The 14,740-nt window shown below is 42.1% G+C and overlaps 1 protein-coding gene and 1 long non-coding RNA gene across 4 annotated transcripts in view; one reads left to right on the top strand and one right to left on the bottom strand.

Annotated features, from left to right (window-relative positions):
• Positions 1-4,710: 4,710 nt before the first annotated feature.
• LOC308556489 lies at positions 4,711-7,966 on the bottom strand. Its single transcript, XR_013998709.1, has 2 exons — positions 7,721-7,966; positions 4,711-6,271 (listed from the first exon to the last, which is right to left on the bottom strand). It is a non-coding gene; the product is annotated as an uncharacterized lncRNA (long non-coding RNA).
• Positions 7,967-8,173: 207 nt separating this feature from the next.
• Positions 8,174-14,740, top strand: part of FBXW7 (F-box and WD repeat domain containing 7) — a 156,293-nt gene continuing 149,726 nt past the window's right edge. Inside the window, exon 1 of one of the 3 annotated variants that reach the window (XM_081135353.1) lies at positions 8,174-9,282. The gene's annotated coding sequence lies outside the window, so the exon portion shown is untranslated. The remainder of the gene's footprint in view (positions 9,283-14,740) is intronic. The other 2 variants (XM_081135359.1, XM_081135357.1) reach the window with 2 other exon arrangements.

The raw sequence follows: 14,740 nt of genomic DNA, 5'->3' as shown, positions 1-14,740 counted from the left end.
GGGGAGAGACACACACCCTGACAGGGGCTGGGATTGAGCCTACAATCGAGGTATGTGACCTTGGCTGGAATTGAACCAGGGAGCCCTCAGTCCATGGGCTAATGCTCTAACCACTGAACCAAACTGGCTAGGGCCCTACTAGTGTTTTCTTTATTAAGGGAAATAGTGAGGCCGCCACATGTTTATGCCACTTGGATTATCTGTTATTTGCACCTGTATACATTATTAACAACAAATTTGATGAGCTTTTTTCGTAAAAGGTTGAGAACCGAGGGAGTTGAATTAAGCAATAAAGTAAAAGGAATCTGGAGCTTAAGGAGGTTGCTCTGGAGATGCGTGAGGCTGTCAGGCTGAGAAGCAATTAGAGAGCGACAGGGAGAGACTTAAGACATAATCAGTGAGAAATTCCCTAAGGCTGCAACTGGCCAACGATTTTAGCAAAAGTAACATCTGACATTGAATTTAGTTTCCTCTGATATAAATTGGTTCTTATACTATAACAATTGTAACCTCTCTACCTAAAAGTCCACTACATAGAACAGTTTTATGTTGGTGAAATGAAATCATAGTGTCTACTGTGGGGCAAGGTATTACAATTATTTGAGGATGCCAGCCACAGTGGAGAGAGCTGGCTTTGAACTTTGTATAACATATAAGATGGTAGGTCATGACATTTTATTTGCTTATTAAAAGAAATGTCAACCCTGGAATGAAAGGCTGGAGAACCTGAGGATATCTTCGTCTTTGAAATGGAAGCCTATTTGTTGAAAAGGGAGCCTTAAACAAAACCCCAGAGGGTGCTGATGCTCTAATGGGTGGTAATTCTTCCATAGAAGAGTTTGTCCCTAGAAGTTCTTATATCATTTCGATTAGAACCCAGAACTTATGTGTCTATAAAAACAGTATAACAAAAAGGGGTTGCATTCTTATATCTAGTCACAACAGCTTATATAACCCAACCTTACTAGATTAGACAACTGACATAATGACTTGCTATTCTTTATGTTTCTAAATGCAAACTTGGTACTAAACTCAACAATTTAACACACTACAACTTTATATATTTCGCTCCGGTCACTGTCTGATGGAGGTCGGATAGCATTCCTTCAAGCAGCAACTGAGGAATCTGGACTCCTAGCATGTGATCCAATTATCTTAGCATCTTTGCTTCTGAGCATTGTTGACAGGTTAGAAATCACAAGCTGATTATCTCATGGGAGACTTTAGGGATCAAGCCTGGGAGTGACACACATTATTTTCTGCCCACATTCTAAGAATCACATGGCCCTGGCCTCACTGCAAGGAAGGCTGTGAAATACAGTCTTCCTACGTGTCCAGGAAGAAGAAAAAGCAATGTGGGCATCTTGCACCTACTCTGCAAGGTTTTGTGGAGATGAAATAACTGCACATTCTAGGTTCTTGACAGATGGTATGTTCTTTCCTTCCTTTGGATTCAGCTAAATACACTGTAGTGGTGGCAGGGTGCAGTGGTGGTGGGTTCTGGTGCAAAGGACTCCTAGAGAAAAGGTTTTGGTAAAGGAAATCAGGTGCAGATTCTGGTGGGGCTCAGCCGAGGTCGTGGGTAGAGAATAAGAGAAGATAAGAAATGCGAAGTTGGATGCTCTTGAATGGGTTCCTAGAAAGTTAGGAGAGGGGAAAGAGGTAACAGGGATTTGCCTGGGAGAAAGGTGATGGCATGGTGGGGCAAAGGTGGAAGGAGGCAGTGTCTAAGAAAATGCACAGGTTGCTTTTGGAAAATAGTGGAATGATGAGTATCTCAGTCAGTGACTCCCCCAACTACTAAAGCTGCATTAAGGGATGTCAAAGGTGAGTGGAAAAGCTACAGAAGAAGAGAGACCATTCTTTACTAAAAACACGTGATGTTCTTAGTAGACTTAAAATATAACATTTTTTAAAAGGGAGAAAGGATATCATGTAAAGCAATTACTTTCAAATATTGGAGAGTCCAGTTTTTCGTTTCTCTAAAAATATTTACATTTAAATATGATTGAAGAATACAATATGTGAACCTTGACTGGATCCAGGTTGGGGTTGGGGGAACAGATATCAAGAATATTCTTGGTATTTTATACTTGAAATTTGCTGAGAGAGTAGATCTTAAATGTCATCAAATAACAACAAAAAAAGTAACTATGTTAACTACCCTAATTGTGGTAATCATCATGTGGTATACCTTAAACTTATCCAATGTTGTTTGCAAATTTTATACCAATAAAGATGGAAAGTAATAATTTAAATGTGAGCTATATTTACATAAAGATTTTTGTTGATTTTCTTAAGCTGATTAAAGGTTGGGGTTAGGCATATCCTTTTTCTTAGGTTATACCTGCTAAAGCACTTGGAAGTAAAGTATCATGATGCCTGCAACTTAGTTTCAAATAGCTCAGAAAAATTTCAGAGCAAATATAGCAAAATCTAGGTGAAAGGTGTATGGACACACATCATACTACTCTTTGAATGTTTCTGTATTTTTCAAAATGATCATGATAATCTGACAAATGGCAATAGGGTTGAAGGTTTCTAGCATGTGATCATTTATTTGCTTATCAAGAGAATAAAAGCAGTCACTCATTTATTCATTGACTATACCACCAGATATATTCAAATAGTTCTAGATGACAGTAACTGGTGTGAAGCATCAAGCCCGGCATGTACTAGGCTCTACATGATAAGCTCCATGAAGCTAGGGACAGGTCTGTTGTCTTTTCACCATTATATGTCCACAAAGCACTTAGTTGGGTGATAAGATTTTGTTCACTGAATGGTGAAGTAAATGTGAAAATTCTGTGCTTATGATAGATATTCTAATCCTTTTTATGTTTCCTATAGATCATTGCTTTTTGGAAGTTAGCACAAAAAACATACAATTAATATTTATGTATTTGGTACCTTTGGCAACTCTCTGTTCTTAATGCAATAACTCAACTTTAAAAGTCAAGCCAGAACATTGTAAAGCCTTTGCTCTTCAGTTAAGTTACACCCAAACATACCTTAATATTTTTATGAAGTTATTTCTTTAAGGCTGTTTTTACTCAATATTTAATTTAAAATGTAATAGCTAGATTTTATTAGATAAAAAATACTTTGTGACTACTAATACTTTGTGACAAAACCAAATGAAAGATTCTTCTGAAACCTTTAAGTTTAAATTATCAAAGATTTCATGTGATTCAGTTATTTATTTTCTGTTAAACTAGAAGTCATCTATCATTCATTTTTAGAATCAATATTTTTACAAACCTGGATGATAATAAAGGTAACACAGGGGCAATCTCATCAAACAGTTGGTAAGTTTTCTAGGTTGACTTGTCCTTGTATTTAAAAATGTTCTGGTATCCTCCAGTATAATTAATCACATTATGAAATTATTGGGAGCTGATCATTATCATCAAGGGCCTTTCCCACATCATTTGACATTGATAACCACAATCTTTTTTGTAACTCTTTTCTCAGATAGCGAGGAAGTATGGTAATTCTTTGTACAGGCAACAGGGCCTAGTGACAGATAGGCTATAAAGGGGAGTAAAGAAACCTTATTTTTTTAAAGCAAGTTTCCATGAAATACCTTTAAGCACCATCATTTATATTAACCTTTAAAATATTTAGTTTTATATCAATCTTAATCTGATCCTAAACTGTTAGGCTTCACATAACCTTATTCAATTGTAGACTAAGAGGCTTGCCACGTGGAAGTGAGCAATATTCTGTAGACCATGGGAACTGATTTACCTTACTGCTCCAGGAGACTGAGAGTGGTGTGAGACAATGGCATGCATACTCTATTTGAAGACTTGGGGTGGAGTATAGGCTTCCTATTTACTTGCTCTTTTGACCTGGGTAAGTCATTTAATTTCTCTGCGTCTCATCTTCCTTCAGTTTTAAAGTATCACTGACTGTAAACCAAGAATTGACTGATAAGAAAATGATAAAAACAATCTAACAATATGTTGGGACAATTTGCCAGGTAGAAACATGGGTGGTGTGTATTTGATATTAATGAGTGAAATTAAAAAATAAATACCCAAACAAACCATGTATTTTAGCAAGAAGTTTAGGAAGAAAAAGAAAAGCCATTGTGACTTTTATAAAATGAATGAAACTTGGAAATGAAAAAAAGTCTGTGCCGGGGGAAAGAAGTTGTTACATAGTTGCCTATAAAATACACAAAGCAGCAAAGAATAGGGTTTAGTTACATAGATTTAAGGAAGCTAAATCACAACAAATAACTATATTCCATTGGGCATCTCAGAGATTAGGCATGAAAAGGCAGTAACACACTTGATAAAAGAAATCCAAATGGCTAGTTTATATATGAAAAGGTCCTCGACAGCATCAGTAATCGGGGGATGCATGTTAAAACCACAATGACATACGCCCTAGCTGGTGTGGCTCAGTGGTTAGTGTTCAATTCCTCATCAAGGGTCCGTAGCTGGGTTGCAGGTTCCATCCTGGCCCCAGTTGGGGCACATATGGGAGGCAACCAATTGATGTGTCTCTCTCACACTGATGTTTCTCTCTCTTCCCCCTCCCTCCCCCTCTCTCTAAAAATCAATAAAATAAAAGCACAGTAGCATAGTACAACACACGCACCAGACGGGCAGAACTGAAAAGAACTACCAATACCCAGTGTGGCTGAGGATGTGCAGCAATGGGGCTCAAACATGGCTGGTGTGATTACAACACTTTAGAAACAGCTTGACATTATTTATTCAAGTTTATGACACACATATCCACTTCCAGGTATATACCATACAGAAACTGATATAGACAGGATGGAATACATATGAAGAATGTTCACAGCAGCATTTTTAACAGCTCCAAACTAGAAACAAGCCAGATACCCATCAACAAAAGAATCACTAATTATGGCATATGCTACAATGGAACACTGTAATATTCAGCAATTAAAATGAACAAATTAAAGCTAGTATATAAACAACCCAAACAACATATGGATTAAAAACAATGTTGAGCTACAGTGGTAAATATAATAGATTATGTATTATAATTGTTTCATTTAATGAAGTTCAAAAGAAAGGGTAAAACCAAACAATATATTGTTTAGGGATACATACTTGTGATAAAACAACTGAGAAAAGCAAGGAAATAATTATCACAAAAGATAGAATAATGTTACCTCTAAAAAAGAGGGAAAGAGTTGTGTTCAGGAAGGTCAGCAGGGGGAATTTTGGGGTGCTGGCAATGTTCCATTTCTTGACCTGGTTGGTCACATGGAAGTTTCTTTTATGATTACTCATTATACTGAATAACTGCTTTATGCATTTCAATGTATTTTTCACAATAAAAATTCTAAAAGTAATTGAATACTGTAAAATGGTATTTGTAGAAAGAAATTTTGCCAGATAATTTAGCTTATAAAATCTTTAATAGTAAAAAACCCCTGATGTGGGATAATAAAACACTGATTAGTTTCCCATAAGTGCTCACTTTCAAGTGTAGGAGAATAGAGCCCTATACAAATATCCCTTTGTTATATTTTAACATGCAGATCTCTATCAGAAAAAAATAGACAAACCAGGGGAAAAACTGTTACCTAAAACTTCAAAGATTTTTGAATTTTGAATGAACTGTTTTCTCCAGTGGATAAAAAAAGAAAAAAAAAGAAAAAAAGAAACAACTAAAAAGTTGCAGGCCAAGTTGGACATATATGAACTTCCTCTTCTCCAGTCGCCAGTTCCAGCTGTTTCCTCCAGTTATCATGCTGGGTGGTGAGGTGGGTGGATCTTGCCAAGTTTAGTGCAGCTGTTACTTCTTATTTAGGTGGTAGAGCACTCTCTGGGGTGCCATTCTGTCTTCAGCATTAAGGTTTTAAGGTGGAGCCACAGATAAGGCTGCTGAAAAAGTCTGTCTGGTACACACTTTCCTTGAGGCATCCTTTGTTGGGCTGCACTCTTTTTATTCAAAACCCAAAGAACTGCCCTGGCCAGTGTGGTTCAGTTGGTTGGAGCGTCCTCTGTCCGGTACGCCAGAAGGTGGCGGGTCTGATTCCCAGGAGGGCACATAAATAAGTTTCTGGTTCAGTCATGGCAACGGATTGATGTTTCTCTCTAAAATTAATGAAAAAAAAAATTACGCCCGGCCGGGCGTGGCTCAGCGGTTGAGTGTCGACCTAGGATCCAGGTGATCGTGGTTCGATTCCTGGTCAGGGCATATGCCTGGGTTGCGGGCTCGATCAATGACTTTCTCATCATTGATGTTTCTATCTCTCTCTCCCTCTCCTTTCCTCTCTCTGAAATCAATAAAGATATATTTAAAAAAAAATAAAAAAAAATAAAATGAAAAAAATTAAATATTATAAAATCCCCACAGAACTTAAAATCTAAGGTTCTCAGTTTCACAAAATCCCCTAAATCTGTGTGCTTTACTCCTTCAACTTCTTTCAGGAAATCAGGAAGACAGGCAAAACCTAAAAAGATTTGTTTTGTAGCCATATGGGGCCATCACTTGATGGTCTGATTCTCTGTGAGTCTTATTTGGAAGAACATAGACATGGCAGGTTATGAAGAGGCGGTCAAATCCAGGGTAGTTTAAGCAGGATAGTTAGCCTGGCTCTTGGAATTTAGGATCCAGGGTGGTTAGGCAGGTGCTACTTTGTGTCTTCTTGCTTCTGCAACATCCCATCCCCCCTTCCATCACCTTTTCTGCAGCATGTTAATAAAAATAAGCCTTTGGGTTTATCTAGTTAGAAGTTTCCTTGGTCTGCTGTTTGCATATGGTGGTGGCAGTAGTGGCAGAAACCCAAGCTTCCCAAGCCTGCCTATAAAAAACGTGCTCTTTATCCCCTGAGGTGGAGACTTGCAATACCCAGTACTGGCCCTTCCAGATGAGGCGGGGATGCCAGGTCCCACCACAGAACTGTAGAATCTGCTTCCTTTCATCATTGCTTCTGCTTTTACCTCATTCTCACACTATTCACCAGGACAGGTGCAATCTGGGGATTCTGGTCCTTTTTCCTTTTATTGTAAAAAAAATTTTTTTTCCCCTAGAGAACTACACTTGCAACTTTGTAAGTTTTTTTTCTTGAATTTACTTTCCAGGATAACATCGGTAGGAAAAGCTGCACAACAGTAATACTATTTATTTTAGAAAGGAAATAGCCTTTGAGTCAGACTTGAAACACAGGCTACAATTTCTTGATGACGGTAATGTACACCGATTCACAACCAAGGTCAGGTCCCCAAAGCTTCAAACTACAAGCACGAATGATTACCAGGAGTGAAGCACTATTAAATTCTCCCACTAAAAAACTGTCAAAAAATCCTTCCGCAATCTCCGGGAGGACGGCTCCTCTCCCTCGCCCGGGGAATGCGCCTCCTTTTCCACTAGGAAGACTCGGGGTGTGACTGTACTCCAGGCGCGTTATTTCCTTTGGGGGGGGGGGGAAGAGGGGAAAGAAGGGATGTATTTTACATCTCTCATCTTTGCAAGGCTATGCAGTTTACAAAGCGCTAGCACTTCATCCACTCCGAGCTCCGCCAGTGTTCATTCATTCCCTCATTCATTCCCTCAGCATTTACTGGGTGCGACGACACTTTACCCCGCGCTGGGTCTCGCCCCGCAGCACGGGAAGGGTGGGGCGCTCGCTCCCTGGAACAGGTGCGGCGAGCGGACCCGGCTGCAGGACAACTTCTCGCTCAGTACAGCTTTTCAAAGGCCTGTCTGGGGCCAAATGCCTCACCTTCAGGTGGTGCGCGCCCGAGCATGGCCGCGCGGCCCGGGCCTCCTCCTTGCTCCCAAAGGAGCAGTCACCACCTGCCTGAAGGAAACCACTAATGGGCAAAGCCCTCTCCGCCGCCCTCAGGTCGTGGGTAAGACGAGGCGGCAGCTTAGGCTCCACTCGGCTCCTCCCCTTCCTCTCTTCAGTTCTGACGCGGCCGCAGAGGCGGCGGAGGCGGCGGCGGCGGCGAGTCCCGCGGCCCTAGGCGCACCCACCCGCTCGCCGAGCCGCGACTTCCTCTTCCTTTGGGGCGTCATCAGAGCGCGCCAGAGTCGCCCAGGGCGGGGTGGTTGGAAAGGGGAGAAAAAGGCCAGCAGAGGAAGCCTCGGAGCGGAAAGCGCAGGGAGGGGGGAGGAGAGCGGTTGCTAGGTGACTTGCGTCATCGCTCCGCGACGCTTTCCTCCCGCCCCTCTCTCTGGAGTGAGGCGAGAGCCCCGCACAGAGCGAGCGAGACAGCGAGCTGAGCTCCGGGCGCTGCCGCCGCTGCCGCCGCTGCCGCCGGGAGCGTGAGAGACTGGGAGCATCCGAAAGACCCCGCCCCCGTGCGCTGGCTGCCGCCACGACCTCCGCCCTAACCTGGGCCAGCGGGAGCCGCGGCCACCGCTTTTCTCCCCCCCTCACCTTCCCGGCCGGCAGCAGCGGCTGCACACGCCGGAGCCGGAGCCCGAGCCGGAGCCGGCGGCAGGGGGGCAGGGAGGCGGCTACCTCGGGTCGGGGCTAGTCAGCAGCTCCGCGGTGAGAGGACGCCGAGGAGGGGCCGGAGCTTCTATCTGGTCCCGGGGCGCGGGCGAGGGACCCCCAAGGTGTAGGGAGGGGGTCCCAGCCGCAGCGACACATGCAGGAGCCGGGAGCGGGGGCGGCGCCTTGCGGAGCCGGCCGGGTCCCCCACCTCGCGGCCGCCTCGGCCACCCGCCCGGGGCCTTAGCATCTCGCCCCGGAGTGTATGATCCGGGGTCCCAAGCTCAGCAATCACCCCCGGCCGGGGGGCGGGGACCCCGATGTGAAGCGGCGGCCCGGGCGGCGGGGAGAGCAGGACCGGCGCCGCTGCCCCTTCCTTACCTTCCCCCTGCCCTTAGCCCCCTCGGGGGTCTTTTCCCTCGGCCAGTCGCCGGCCCCCCGGCTCCTCGGCTGGACTCCGGGAGGAGTTCTTAGAGCCCCCTCCCCCGCCCCAGCCCCGAGGGCGGCGGGGCCGGGGGGACCCGGGGGGCCGGCCGCTGCCTCCGCCCAGAGGAAACTTTATAAAAACAAAACCCGGAGCCTCCGGAACGAGACTGTCCCGGTAGAAGTGGCCTAGGACGGGCAGGAGACAGCCTGAAGAGACCCAGGAAGGGGAGAAGAGGAGATAAGCGGGCCGAAGCCGCCTCTGCTCCGGCGGCGCGGAAGAGACCCGGGGGGCCGCCGGGTTGAGCGACACGAGCGCCGCTGCCCTGCGACGCGCGGGTCGGAGCCTCGCAGCTGCAGCCTCAGCCCGGAGCAGGAAGGGAACCAGCCCACTTTCTCCGCGCCACGGCTCTTCTCTGAGTGTGAGTGGCCCGGGGAAAGGGATGGAGGGGTCGGGAGTGGGAAGATGCCGGTGCGACCTCCTGGAGTTGGGTGATGTTTTCCGGGAGTGTTGGGAGTGAGCGCGTGGATGAGAGGAGGTACCTTTATTCCTCCCGGCGGGAGAAGGTGTTAGGTAGTTCTGTGCTTTAAGCTTTCAGCTCTTTACGTGGAATACGCAAGCTTCCAGGCTTCTCTTAGAGGAGTTCTGTCTTTCTCCAGAGTGGACGCTTGCACCTTTCTGGACAGTAATTGACCAGAGGAAATTGAGGAAGCCGGAGCGTTTGTGCATACAAAGGACATCTCTAATATACCTTTTCCTGGTACACCAGGTGTGAAAAACTGCGGTGTAGTTTTTGTTTCTGGTGCAACTCTTATTTGGGTTCTCAAGTGGGAACCTCTTACCCTGTGGATCCTTGAAAGTAACCCCCCTCCCCCCCCCCCCCCCCACTCTTCCTTGAAGAGATTTTCATTTGAGTACCTCTCGGTGCAGGAGGAGTTTTTACCTTCTCATTTTCTGGGTCCAATTCCTGTGTATCAGGAGGACACTAACATTTCAATTACTCAGGAAATTCTGAGTTTTTATGAATCACAAGTTAACTGGGGGAGAGCATTCAGTACTTTTCTTTAACCAGTTTATAGACATTGTTATTCTTCACCCAAATGTTTTTTTTGGGGGAAGTAGCATGTGTCTTAATTGCCAGCCCCTTTTTATTTCGCAGAGTGACTCGAGAGGCTTTGCTTATTTGAGTTTCTTCACTTCTCTATCTAATGAGAAACTTGATATTTAATATTTTGCAGTATGATTTTTTTCCTTCCATTATTTTAGAGGTGAAGTCTTTAAAATCTTTGATTTGTATTTTAGGTATCCTCTGAGAGTGCCAAATTAAGGTGCAGGAAAGTAATTTGTACAGACCTTAAGGCTTCAGCGTAGGGTGGAATTTTATATGACAACATAAGGGAGTACTATACCAAGAATTATGGTCCCTCCAGACAGCTGTGTGGTCTTACTCTCACTGCTGAGAGAAGCTTTGTGGGAATGGATATGTCTGAGGTTATCTGTGGTAACTTCTCCATTCAGGATCTTGGTTAAATTTATTTAAAACTTTCACAAACAATGTTTCCATCCCATACTTTTTGCCTTTTGAAGTAATGAGTTGCAGTTTGTTAGCTCCTGAATTATGTATCAATTCATTCATTTATTCCAAACCTGTCTCTTTAATGTTCCAGGACACCTGCAGAGTTTGTGTTTTGAGAAATGCTATAATAAGCTGGAGTTCTTTTTCTGGTTTTACAGATTTTGATTGTTTCTCTTTACCATTTTTCCTGACTCTTTGTATGTCTTAGACTAATTTCTTTAATTGCTTTGATCACTTTGCTCACCTCTGGAATGTCTCCACCCGTTTTGTTTTTCTTTATATGCCTTGTTCTTGTTATGCTTTTTAAAGGAACTTCAAATTCCATCTATTTTAAATGGGTACTGACATGAAAATATTGAGTAGTGGATGTAATGTTAGATGCGAAATCAGAAATAACTGTCTCTGGTTCTGTTATCTTATTTTGTGACCTTGAGGAATTCATGTATCCCGTGTTTTACAGAAATAGGAGGAAGAGAAGTCTAGTTTTTCATAGCTGTTTTTGGGGGGAGGAAGGAAGGACAAACCAACAAACTATAGTTTAAGTGTAGATTGTACTTCATCAAAGTTGTTTACTTACTTTAAAACTTACTTTTTATTGCTTTGACTATGGTGATGTTTTATTGCATATTTGGGTATCAAAGAAACAACAAAGTATTTGGGATCCCTGCCTTTGAGATGTTTTTACTTGCGGGTGGCAAAGGCAATGAATTACAAATTGCACAAAATAGTAGGACAGTGAGAATGGACCACTGTTTATCTTCTGCCACCAGATGTCAGATACTGTGTTTGGTACCTTGTAGATCCAAATGTGTTTGCACATTTTTCATTAGGGAAATGATGGTGTTGAACTATGCAGGACTAACTGGAATGTCTGAACCAAATCTGGGAAGTCTTTTTTTGGGAAGAAACGTGTTTAAGACTTTTGGAATTGGAGGGTGTGAGGGATCAATGTAATTAGGAAGTTAGCTTGATGGGAATACAGTAGGAAGTTGTTGAATAGGCTTAGAGTCAGTCCCTGTTTGTCTAGATACATGTTTACACATCCAAGAAGCAATTGAGAACAATGTTCCTGAGACAGTAGTTTCAGATGATTGAGGAGAAACTGTATTTTAGGCCAAGAGGCATTATACCTTTTTCTAGGTAACCAACATTTTTGTATACTATGATCCCTGAAGAGCTGTAAAGATAGAGGAGTGAAAAAGAAGGCCTTCCAGTGTTGTGGTATGGTGCTAGTGGTTTCTTGTAAAAAATAATTCAGAAATGAGGCATTGTTTTGGACCTTAAATTTTAGGGTAAACGTTGGATACAGATGCAAACTCAAGACAATAAAATAGTTAAATTAGTGCTGAAAATGTAGAGCTGGGAGTCATTTTCAAAGTATTAAGGTTTCTTGAGAGTGCTGATATAGAATGAAAAATGGGTATTTTTACTTGAGGTCAGGGGGAGGAAAATCTGTTAAAGTTAGCAAAGATATAGTAAGAACAGAGAATGGATGACCTTTCCCTAAAATAAATGTTTTACAACTGGATGAGAGTTGAAGTTGAAAAGAGAGGAACAGCCTTAAAACATGGCATCCGTTCAGTCTTAGGGCATATGATTCTATATTTTTGAAATAGCTATGTAGAGTATATAGGTCCCCTGAGGTTAAGTTTGGAAGAATATATAGGATTTTACTGTTAAGGAACTTTTACATAAGAGGACAGATTTCTTTCACCATATTCGTGTTTTTAAAGTTTGCCCAGAGTTATTATCCTAAGTTTGGTCTTTAACATGACGAAGTGGGGCTAAAAATAGCTGGCAGAGATGGCTGCTTCCCTTGCTTGCAGTTGGTGTGTGTCTTTGTGTCCTGTACAATGGAGGGGAATATCCCTGTGTTGGCACACAAGTCCTGAAAATTCTTATTTGAAAAAACCCTTTTATTAAAAAAGAAACACAAAGCAACTTGGCACTTAAAAAAATGCAGACATCTTTGAGGTATGAGACACTGGAATTTTTTTTTTCTTGTGAAACCTGCAGCTAGTGTGGCTCTAGCATTTAGTGTTGACTCTATCAAGGATTAAGGATTGTGAGGGAGGGAATACATATATTCCCTCTTTTGCAATGCTTAGTTTGAATTCTCCACCTTCCTAGTAGCTTCTTTGGCCTTCTTCTAATGAGTGATCATTGCCCTGCTGGGGGTGGCTCAGCGGTTGAGCTTCGACCTAGGATCCAGGTGATTGAGCTTCGACTCCTGGTTAGGGCGCATGCTTGGGTTGCAGGCTCGATTGCCAGTGGGGACCGTGCAGGAGGCGGCCGATCAATGACTCTCATCATTGATGTTTCTGTCTCTCTCTCTCCCTCTCCTTTCCTCTCTCTGAAATCAATAAAGATATATTTAAAAAAAAATAATAAAGAGTGATCATTGAAATGGCAGAACCCTCTGGGGAAGAGAGGTTTAGACAAGAAGCTTAAATCTGGGATGATTCCAGGATGAGAGTACAGGGACAAGCATATGCCATATGGATGCCTGCTCTCTTGACCCCTACTTTCCACTTATGCAGATGAAACCGTGTTGTGATGAACTTAAAGGGCAGCTTTTTTAGGTTAATACGGTTTACTAGTAAAGACAGTGGGAAAGGTGTGACTCTGGTTGTCGGGAGTCCTCACCCCATGTGCTTTGCTTCAGCAACTTTGGGATTGGTATGGGAACAGTGAAGAGCCTTGTGGGTGTTCATTGTGTGATTTAGCACCAGATAACTGACTGCAAAGCCCACACTTAGGCTAGCAGCAGCCCAATTCATGTATTTTGGAGATGGTTCTTGGAAAAGTCTTCTGTTTCCTCTGCTATCTCATTGTGTAGAGGAGGGGTTGACTAACTTCTCTTTGTAAAGGGTCAGTAAATATTTTAGATTTTATGGACCACATAGTCTCTGTCTCAGTGATTCAGTTCTGTTCTTGAAGCGTGAAAGCAGCCATAGACAATATGTAAGTGAATGAGTGTAACTGTTCATTATACATAAAAAACCTTATACATAAAAACAGGAGGTAGGTTGGGTTTGGCATGCAGTTTATGGACCCTTGGTATAGACATCTGCCAAATCTACCAACAATACAGTATGAGCTTCATCTGTTGCAGATCTGGATTGGCTATTTTAGGTGGTCTGTTTTCTAAATGTGTTCTAGATGTGTTCCTTGGGAGTTGTCTTAATATGATTCTGCATAAAGCGTAGAGTCTACTGTACGAGATAGTGGTGAAAACTGTGGATTAAGGAGCAGTGGCAGTGCCATCTCTAAACGGATGCAGCAAAAAGTGGGGACTACTTTTGTTTCTTATCTGTAGATGACCATAGTTGGCATATCCTGGCTATGTGTTGTGGCCACAAGATTAAGGAAATTATGGATATAATTTTGAAAGGTTGTGAAAATAAATTATAAATCATTTTCTTTAGATATAAAATTAGAAGTGTTTATGGTTGACTTGAATCATATGAAAGTATTAGCCAAATTATAAGAACATTACGACTTGATACTTGTCTCATAAAGTCTTAATCTCTTCTAGTTACCAATTCAGTGTGTACAATTATTGGCTCCACAATTTTTGTTTTGTTAATTTCAAGTATTAAATCTTAAAAAATCACTTAAATCATTTAAAAGTATACTTTAAAAAGCTTTGCTGTATTTTTAACAGTAAATGCCCCATGGTCTAATTTCTTGAGTCTGTCTCCAATGTGTTGTTTAGAAAGGATAATTCATCCTGTGTAGTTTTACATTGTAGCTAATATGAAAACATTTGTTTCATATGTCAACAAATACCTGCATTTGATAATGGTATGTTTTTGCCCTGGTTTCATAAATCTTATTTATTTCAGGATTCTCCTGTTTACGGTAGGGAAGGGTGTTACTATTACAATAGTGATCAGCTTTTAGTTAGTTTCAAACATGCTTTTATTTTATGTAGTTTTTGTACACTTGTAATTGGTTCTTCAATCCCTCTTCCTTAAAAAAAAAAAAGAGTTTATATAATCTGACAATTTCAGTATACCTTTTACAGGGTCACTATAAAACTGCTTTCATATTCATTAGGAGAGGCCTCTTTATTCTTTTAAAAATCTTCAGTTTAATTTTTGCCTTTTCAAGTAATTTTTATCATTTTCTCAAGCTTTAGGATGGGTGGCAATTTAAGAGATACCAGGTATTCATCTCATATCTGCAAATATTCCAAATAGAAATAGTCTATATTGGTGACACTTTCTGTGGACCAGAGAAAAGAGTGGTGTATTTTTTTTTTTTAACTGTAGCTGAATTGTCATTACAAACAGATATC

Source organism: Miniopterus schreibersii (assembly GCF_964146895.1).
Source record: "Miniopterus schreibersii genome assembly, chromosome: 4".
NCBI lineage: Eukaryota > Metazoa > Chordata > Mammalia > Chiroptera > Miniopteridae > Miniopterus > Miniopterus schreibersii.
This window is presented reverse-complemented; position numbering and strand designations above follow the sequence as displayed.